This window comes from Tenrec ecaudatus, chromosome 13, assembly GCF_050624435.1.
Source record: "Tenrec ecaudatus isolate mTenEca1 chromosome 13, mTenEca1.hap1, whole genome shotgun sequence".
NCBI classification, from domain to species: Eukaryota; Metazoa; Chordata; class Mammalia; order Afrosoricida; family Tenrecidae; genus Tenrec; species Tenrec ecaudatus.
In genome coordinates this window covers 29,904,779-29,914,883 of record NC_134542.1, presented here as the reverse complement: position 1 = coordinate 29,914,883, position 10,105 = coordinate 29,904,779, and the positions used below count along the sequence as shown (strand labels likewise).

The 10,105-nt window shown below is 36.2% G+C and overlaps 1 non-coding gene across 1 annotated transcript; it reads right to left on the bottom strand.

Annotated features, from left to right (window-relative positions):
* Window positions 1-6,740: 6,740 nt before the first annotated feature.
* On the bottom strand, window positions 6,741-6,801 carry LOC142425166 (U7 small nuclear RNA). Its single transcript, XR_012779527.1, has one exon. It is a non-coding gene; the product is annotated as a U7 small nuclear RNA (small nuclear RNA).
* Between the last annotated feature and the right edge of the window lie 3,304 nt (window positions 6,802-10,105).

Below are 10,105 nucleotides of genomic sequence, written 5' to 3'. Positions count from 1 at the left end.
GAACCTATTAATTGAAAACAACAAAGCTTTTCACAGCAACAATCCTTGGACAAAATATTCTGTCAGTAAATATGTCATACACCTCTACTCTTCGTTCCTCTATTTGTTTCTTGATTCCCATTTTGTTGTTTATCTAGTGTTTATGATTTTTTAGTATTAGTAGTACATTTTGGTTTTGTAAAGAGTATAATAAACTTTAAAAATAAAATAGAATAAAAATTAAAATAAGTTTGGTATAGAATGACAAACTGCTCTTTGAAAAGTTGCTATGCCCATTTCAGGCTAAGCTGGCTACCCTAGTCAAGTTTTTGGGAATATTTCACTTTTATTGCTGCTACAGATATGGCAAAGGAGCCCTGGTGGCATGATGGGTTGTGTGTTGAGCTGCTAACTACAAGGTCAGCAGTTCAAAATCACCAGGTACTCTTTGTGAAAGATGAGACTTCCTGTTCCCATGAAGACGTGCAGCCTCTGAACCCCACAGAAGCAACTATGTTCTATAGAGTGACTGCATGAGGGAGTACCCCCAACAATCACAAAAAACCCAATTTTTTTCAAAGCCATGTATTTAAACTTCTATACAAAACAACCTTATCACCTTAAATGTACTCTCCATTACACTTAATACATTTGCCAACTCTTCAACTCTATTCTTGGAAACATTTTTCAAACTCATCTGTTTGGATGGCTGACAGGACCTTCCTCATTTTCTCCTTCACCTTTTCTGTGTCATCAAATCACTGTCCTTTCATGTCCCTCTTCATTCATGGAAACAAAAAGAAGTTGCATGGAGCAAGGCCATGTGAGTAAGGTGCATGGGACAAGAGAGGCATGCTGGTTTTTGCCTAAAACTGGTGTGCTGAGATGGCTGCATGAGCAGTTACATTTTTGTGGTGGCAAAGCCAGTCTACTGTCTGCCACAAATCAGGCCTTTTTTTGTCACACACTGTTATCCGATCTTTTCAGGACTAAACAGAAAGCTTGATTAACAGTTTAATCTGGTAGAACAAACTCCAAATGCACTACAAGCCAACATTTTTGTCTGTTTGGGAAATTGACACATGTCCAGAATGAGATTTGTCATCAATTGATATTTCACCTTTTTTGACATGAGAAAACCATTCATACACTTGAGTTTTTCCCTCAGAGCTGTCCTCGTAAGCTGTATTCAACATCACAACAGTTTCTGCAGCATTTTTCCCAAGCAGGAAACAAAATTTCAGAGCCACATACTTAAATCAGTCATCACAAAAATCAAGTTTCAAGGGAAACTGCTTTTATAAAAAAAAAAAAATTCACTGGGACCAGAGGGAACCTTCCCAGGTGATGCCACTGGGTGCACAACTCAGAGCAAGTTGCTTGATGCTCACCTAGAGGGAAAAATACATACTACAAAAGCTCTGCTCAGTGGAGCTTTTCAATATTTTTTTTGGGGGGGTGCCCCATTGTATGTGGAAATCAAATGGATGGCAATGATGTTTTGACTCCATCATTGAAATACCATTCACCCTTTAGGTCTCCAAATGTTTTAATTTTCTCCTTCAAATCCTGGTTCTCAACAAACAGCTCTCACAAAGCCTTTCAAATTAATTTAAAAATTTTATAAAATATCTAAATTAACTTCCAAATTCATATTTCTTATATTTTTTGCTTAATGAAATATACTTTTTTAGTGTTTACTTACTTTCAGAAATTTCATTTACTTAGAAAAAAATTTTCTTAATGGCATCAAAAGTGATTTTTAGACTCCTTCAACACAATGTGTTTTATTTATTTTCATTTTTGGTAGACAGACCATGATTTTCTTAATAATCAACAGATATGGAAATACTTCTTGGCTCATTCCAAAGATGAAATAGCAAACAAACAAACGAATCAAAAACAGTTCCCATGCAGTTGATTCCAACTCATGGCAGTCCCTTGTATTCCAAAGCAGAGCTACATTCCCAAGGGTTTTCAAGTCTCTGAACTTTGGGAAGCAGATTATCAGGCCTTCATTTCTTATTTCTGCCTTTCATACCTTTAACTTTTTAATGTATTGGGGGTAACAGTTCACATAAAAATATTTGTTTTCCATACAACATAAACGCTTTGTTTCATTACATTGATGGCAGTCCCTAAAATATAGAATTTCCTTTTCTTTTTTCCATATCCTCCCCTGTGTTCTGAACATTGTCTTTGAGCAAATATTGGCCTTTAATCTCATATTTACAATATTTCTAGTGGATGTCTGCTGTTTACTAAAAGTTGAACCATGAAGGTGAGTTCAGTTCCGGACTAAGAGTCATAGTCTATGGATTCTATCAGTTTCTATTGACCAGTAAGTCTGTTATCCTATGATTTTGAATTTTGCTCATTCATTTCCTCATATTTTATCTGGAATCTTCTATTGTGGTCCTTTTCGGGGTTTTAAGTAGTGGCATCTAACCACCATCTAGTTCTTCTTGTTTCACGGCAGTGAAGGTTGGGGTTCCTGTGGCCCAATAGCCCCATAGATGGATTGTTTCTATGAATCTTTCATTTTCTTCTCTCTTCTTTGGTCTGGATGGGGAGAGACCAATGGTTGCATGTTACTCATCAAAGTAGAAAGTAGATATTGTCTTTGTGGACTATTCTATGCCAATTGACCTAGATGTCCCCTGACACTACAGTCCAGAGAACCAGATCCAACTACTTTTTCCTTGAAGAATGCATTTGGCTCTGGCTAAGAACTTTTTATAACTTTGCCCTCTGCATGCTCTTCCATAACCATGGTGTATTTGTAGCACATATAAATACATATGTAGAAACTGTCAAATCTATATCCATGGGTATAATCTCATTTGCCTTTTCACACCTGTTCGGCTTGACTGTCTACTTGACTACTTTTAGATTATCGCTATTTCTGTTATCGCAGTGCAGGGTTGTGAAGGTAATAGCATTTACCTTTCCTAACTTTAACTCTTGTGCTTTTCCCAGTGTCTTCTTTTGCCTTAACTGTTTTGTGCTGACACCTCCCTTTATTGTATATTTCCTTTTGCTTTATCCAAGCTAATATCCGTGTCCCCTAAAGCTAGCGGTTTGCTCTCCCTTCCCCTCTGTGATAGTTAGGGTTTTTGTCAACTTAGGTGAGCCTGAATTCTACCATGATAGTTATCCAGCATAGTGTGATCAACTCCATGTTGACTAAATGAGAGGAACAGGACGTAGTACCATATCTTTAATACTGCCACAGTCTTGACACAATTGAAGGAGGTTTCACCAGGGTCGTGGCCTCCTCTTAGTATGTACCTTTACAATATGAGGGAGCTAGCTCACTTCTTCTGCTGGATCTGTATCCTGTAGCTGGTTCGTTGACCTGTTGTGTTGCCTTTCAATCTCAGGAGCCATTATAGTACTGCCCAACTGGGATTCATTCAGTTCAGCATCTACCAGCCTGTGATCATCTTGCTTTATATTCTTGCTTTCTATTCATCAGCCCCTGCAGCCACACAAATCAGGAGAAGCCTCTACTTACATCTGACCCACAGAGTTTAACCGGACTATACTTACTCGCTTGTACAACCATATGAGCCATTTTTGAATATAAAAATATCTCTATATATACATATATATTAAATATATAAGAATGCTTCCTTTTATGCGTATATACTTTTTGGTGTAATAGTGGACAAAAACTATATTTTTCCCTTTGTGATTGATTTATTTCCCTCAGAATAATGTCTTCGAGGTTCACGGATGTTATGAGATGTTTCACAAATTCATTGTTATTAGTCTTTAATGTTGTAGTGTCCTACTGTGTGTGTGTCCATGTATTTATCCACCAAAGGACACTTCTCGTTCGCCCCTGGCTTTTGCTTATGTGAGTAGCGAAAGTGCTGCGGCAAACTTTGGTACACATGTATCTATCAGCGTCACAACTCTTATTTCTGTAGGATTCCGTACAGCTAGTAGGATTGCTGGATTACATGGCTTTTCTAGTTCCACCCTTTTAGGAAGTGCCATATCATTTTCCACAGTGGCTGTACCATTCTACAGCCCCGTCGGCAAAGAGAGGTCTAGTCCATCCACCCTCTCAGACGCATTTCTTCCTTCCCTTCTTTCTGTTTAAAGCTTAGGTACTAACGTTGGGCGAGATGATATCTCCTTGCTTTGTCTGGCATCTCTCTGATGGCAAAGGGCTTGAGCGCTTCTTCGTGAGCTGGTTGGCCACCTAAGGATCTTCTTTGGAGAAGTGTCTGTTCTTGTTCCCTACCCTTTAAAAATATATTATTTTTCTTTTTATTGTTGAGGTATAGAATTTTGTAAAAAAATTAGAGATTAATTCTTTAGATATTCCATTGCCAAATTTTTTTCTTGATGTATAGTTCTATTTTATATACGTTTGAAGAAATGTTTAGAGGTATATAAATGTTCGGTTTTTAGGAAGTCTAAGTCATTTGGCTTTTCTTCATCTACTTGCGTATTTCCTGCTCTGTTTGATAGTGTATTTATGCCAGGCATCAGGGCCTAAGTTTGCCCCATTTTTTCTTTGATGCTCGCTTTAGTTTTAGAATGTACACTTAAGTCTTTGATCCATCTTGAGTTCATTGTTGCATATTGTGAGAGTTCTGGGTCGTTTTCTTTGTTCTGTGAGTGAAAATCCAGTTCTGCCAGCATCATTTGTTAGAGAGACTCTTCTCCATTTAATGAATTTCAGCTCTTTCTCACAAATCAGTCACCCATAAGTGGATGTGTTTAGGGTTCATTGGTTTAGGTGTCAGTCATTATACAAGTAGCAGGCTACTTTGACTATAGGGGTTGTATAGTAGGTTTTAAGATTGAGAAGTATGAAGACTCCTACTTTATTGTTTTTTGTATTTTTTTTAGTAATGCTTTGCTTATTCCAAGTCTCTTTCCTTACCATATAGAGGTAGGACTTAGTGTTTTCACTGCTTTAAAGAATTACTATAGAATATGGATTGGGACCACATTATAGCTTTAGACTGTTTGGGTAGCATTTAAGTTTTCTTACACACAGGCATGGTATACTCTTACATTTATGCAAATATGTTTTGGTTTCTTGTGTTTTGCAGGGTGTTTTTTTGGGGGGGTCAGATAAAACTCTTAAATTTTTTTAGTGGTGTAGGTGGTTTGCCAGGATAGGGAAGTGTGGTTGGGTAGTTTGAATATGTTTGCTGTCTCTTGCTAGGTGAGAGGGGAAAATGGGGGGTGGGGTTGGGTTGAGATAGAAAATCTTAGAAGGAAAAATCAATCTTAGAAAGAAAATAAGACCAAAAACAGGAAGTTGGGGCAGCAGTGGAGTGGCCCATGGTCAAAGGTAATGATCCCACCAGCTGCTGAGTTGGCTGGATTTGCAGTCTATGTTGGTGCTTGATATTGACTACAGGGGCATCGCTGTGTGGGTTTGACTATCAACCATTTGGTTATTTGTTGAGTATTTGTATCACATTTGGGCTTCTACAGCTAGTCTTATCATCTAGGAACTAGTAAAGCTAAGAAAGCTTAACTATAAAGCAACTAAAGGGGAGAACTAGGACTTTCAATCAGGTCTGTTTTACTGCCCAGCATGTGCTCACAACCACTGTGAGGTATTAATCACCAACTAAAAAGGGTTTGATCCTTGGAGGAAAATTTGTTATTGGGACTACATCAGAGGTAAGGAAATAAAATTAAATGCTTAATGCATTTTAAAATTATAGTACTTGAACAACTGAGAGGCCCAGAGAAAAGGCATGACCAATTTTAATTAAACTAAAGCCCCAAAATCTGATACGTTACTCCTAAAATGCTCTCGAACCCTTGAGAAGTTTCTTGTCTGGTTTGTGTCTGTACAATGAGGTAGACAAAGATATGAACTTCAGGTTACTATTAGTAATTAGAAAAATCTAGACTGTGACAATTTCAAACTAAACTACAAAGAAAACCTTTTCTATTTTGTGGTCCCAATTTTTCTTTAAAGTTCGATTCTTTCAAATTCACAAAGAGAGAGCAAGAAAAAATATAGAGTAAGAGAAAAATAGTAATTAATATTGAAACTAGTAATCATTTAGTATCAACAAAATTATAAACCAAGTCTCCTAAAATTTCTGGGTGTATTTTCTCTTACAATTGGTGATTTATTTCTATCACTTCCAAAAACCTACATTCACTGCCATCAAATTGATGTCAACTCATATTAACCTCTAGGGCAGGGCAGAACTGCCCTTTTGCATTTCTAGGACTGTAACTCTTTAGGGGAATAAAACCCCATCATTTCTCCCACAGAGAGGTTGTTGGATTCAAAGTGCTGAACTATGGATGGCAGTCCAAGGCATAACCAGTACACCACCAGGGATTCCTCTGACTTTGAGTTCAAAGTCACCAACTGCTCCTTGGTAAAAAGATGGGGCTTTCTACCCCCATAAAACAATAATAACTTATAAATTATCAGGGGTTCATGAGGGAGTCTGGGGGAGGCCAGGGAGGAAGACAAGGAATGAGGAGCGGATACCAAGGGCTCAAGTAGAAAGAAATTGTTTTGAAAATGATGATGGCAACAAATGTACATATGTTCTTGACACAACGGATGGATGTGTGGATTGTGATTAGAGTTGTATGAGCACCAATACAATGATTAAAAAGAAAGAAAAGAGTTACAGTCTTGGAAACTCACAGGGGCAGTTCTCCCCTGTCCTACAGGGTCGCCATGAGCTGGCATCTACAGGACTGCAGTGAGTGACTTTCCTGAACTTCTTTTGGCGGGGGTAGTGGTGGGGGAGGAGGGGTTTCCAGAAAAACCAGAAAACATGGTAGACAAATTCTAAAAGAGCTATAACACTGCTGAACTTCTTTTTTTCTCCTCAGAAATTTAGGTCTCCAAATGACACCTCTCTATAAACTCTGACCAACACTCTCTAATATCTGAAAAAAAAAAAAAAGGTATCTTAAACAGGTGACTATGCCATTATTTAGAGTTTTATCCTCGCCTTATCCTGTGCCTGGTATGTTCTCCAGATGGGTTCGTGATTCCCAACTTTATCTTCCTCTAGTCTTCTCAAATATCATCTTCTCGATAAGACCTATTCTCATCACCCCATTTCATAATGTAACCTGCACCCCACCCACCTCCTGCCTCAGCATTCCAGCTCACCACCACTTCCCTCTCCTGTCCCTCCCCCTTATCTAGAGCGATTGTTTCCTTCCAACGTGTTCTGAGCTCCTTAATTACGTGTTTCTCATTTGCATGATCTTCCTTCACTTGAATGAATTTCCTGAAGGACAGATGCTTTTATTTATTCAGGGATGGATCCCTTATGCATCGAACAGGGCCTGGCATTCATTTGCCATATGAATGCATCATGTATTTTCATGTACTTTTCCATGGAAATGTGATTTGAATTACGACAATTCATCCGATTTAGATTATTTTAGGCTGTGTATTCTTTTTGAATTATATAAATTCAGCAGAATGATGACAGTTTGACAGATATATTTATCATGGAGAACATATGAACTTAAAAAAAAGGTCAATCAAGTTTCATTTATGGACCAGAGAATTTTAAATATAAAAATACCTAACTCACAACAGTTGCAGTGTTCACCATCCCCTTTGCTAAACCCTGATGCAAAACAAGAGAAATGGATGATTAAATTCCAGGAGTCATTTATAGTTTTTCCATATCTGCTAATATATCCTTTTTACTCTTTGATTTCTTTCTACTTAAATGAGTCATTTCAATGTTTATAGCTCCCCCTATTTATCTCCTATCTTTTCCCTTTAATCAAAAATTCAACAAATCTAACAAAATACAGAAATAAAATAAAGAAAGCAAAACAAAATTATGGGTGTTTTTCTGTGTGTACTGTGGCTTAAGCTTTCTACGAAGTACTTTTCTTTTTGCCTTGTGTTCCTTTTTGTATATTTCTGTAATATAGGGATTTTTTTATGCCTAGAATAGTACTTGTCCGTTGAATTTATGTGTATGCTTATGTATATGTGTGTTTGAAATGAATTAATTTTAATGTATTGATTTGACTTTCAAATATTATATTTCTCTTATAAAATTGAGAAAAATTAAAAAGTATAAATTAAAAACTACAAAATTCCACCAGTGCAAGGCAATCACTCAAAAAAAATTTTAGTGTATTTTTCTTAATCTCAAAAAGGTATTTATAGTCTCCATAATTTTTCAAATACCAAATTATATATTTAACTAAATCTGTTTATATACATTTTCATTTTACATGTTTTACCAGTTACTTTTATTTCATAAATATGATACATGTGTTTTACAAAAATTACATAATTAGCATCAAAAACATTTTTGAAAGATAAAAATCTCAAGCCCTTTAGTTAAGAAAGACTATCTTTAAATTATCCTATTTTACAAAATATAGGGTAGGTTACTACAAATACTTTTTTTACATAAAATTATGTAAAGAAGTATGAAAGATAGTATACTTGGATATGTCGGAAGAAAGCCAAAATGAAACAAAATTTAATATAAATTCATTTGTTCCACTAAATAGAATAATCCCAAAGTGTTTCATTAGATTAAGGAAAACAAATATGACCTGTATTGACAATGAAGTCATATTTCATTTAAGTAAGACTATTTTAAGTTTATGTATTAACTGTTTACTCCAAAGCATGTCTTAAAGGTAATTATTGCATTTATAATTTCCCAATTTTCATATCTTCACATTTTAATAATGTATAATATATATAGTCCATTACTTGAAGGAGCCCTGATGGTATAACAGGTCACCCATCGAGAGGTTAACCACAAAGCAAGCAGCCACTACTCCAATACAAAGTCCAGAAAATAAGAATAAAACAGAAAAAGGGGAGAAAGATGCATGAATCTAAAGGGGAAGGAAAGCCAGGAGAGAGTAATGTTTCGAAGCTAAGTGAAGGAAGACTTTCAAGGATGTGTCAGCTATATTGGTACATCAGACGTGCTTCCAAATTATCTGAGAAAGTAGAAAACCTTGTTACAGCCAGCTCCATTAGAAAAATTAAGGCAGCTATTGATAATTAATATATTTCCTTTCTTTTTTTGTGGTTTTCATACTTGGATTTTAAATATATATATTTAATTTATTTAACAGTTTATTGGTACAAGCTGTATGAGGAGGTATTTTCGTTGTCCTTGTGGATAATTTTATGGTCATTGACTTCTTGCAAAATATTCCTTTGTAACTCACATGAGAACAAAGGGAGCCGTGAGGAAAGAATGCAGCAATGCTATGTTGAGTGTTGCTATATTACCGAGGTAGCTCTGATGGTATAGGACAGTAGTTCTCAACTTTCCTAATGTCGTGACCCTGTCACACAGTTCCTCATGTGGTGGTGACCCCCAAACCATAACATTCTTTTCATTGCTACTTCATACCTGTCATTTTGCTAGTGTTAGGAATAGGGCGACCCCTATGAAAGGTTCATTTGACCACAAAGGGGTTGCAACCTACAGGTTAAGAACTGCTGGTATAGTGGTTATGCATAAGACTGTCATCTGCTTAGTCAGAAGTTCAAAACTACCAGCAGCTCTGGGAGAAAGACTGGATTTTCTACTCCTGTAAACACTTAAAGTCTCAGCAACCCACAAGGGCTCACTGTGTGTCAACACTGACTTGATGGCAGTGAGTTTGGGTTTGGGGTAGGGATTATTTTTGGTTTATTTTACCCAGAGAATATTTGATGGCTTATTTCAACTACTTGAGTCAAGATAAATTGGAACTAGAAAATATCATAAGTTTCTAGATTTCTGAGATTTTTTTTAGTATTCTATTATCAAAAAAAGCAAACATTCATTATCCTTTAATTTTAAATGTGTAACATGCAGACTAGAAAAAGACTAAAAGGCTAAATGCTAATATTGCAGAGTTATATTCTAAAACAATTTTCTGGCACTTGATGCCAGATGACTTTTTTTTTAGCTTTTAATTAAACCTTAATTTGGTCATGACATTTTGATAGATTTAGACAATTTTCTACCTTCCTACAAAGATTCATCATTCTACCCCTTCAACAGCAAATTCTTCCCACACAGAGAACTTTAAGCATAGGGGCCTCAGATGAACAGAAATAATTGAAATCACACAGACTTCAATTTCATGTTTGAATACATGTAAAACAATCATT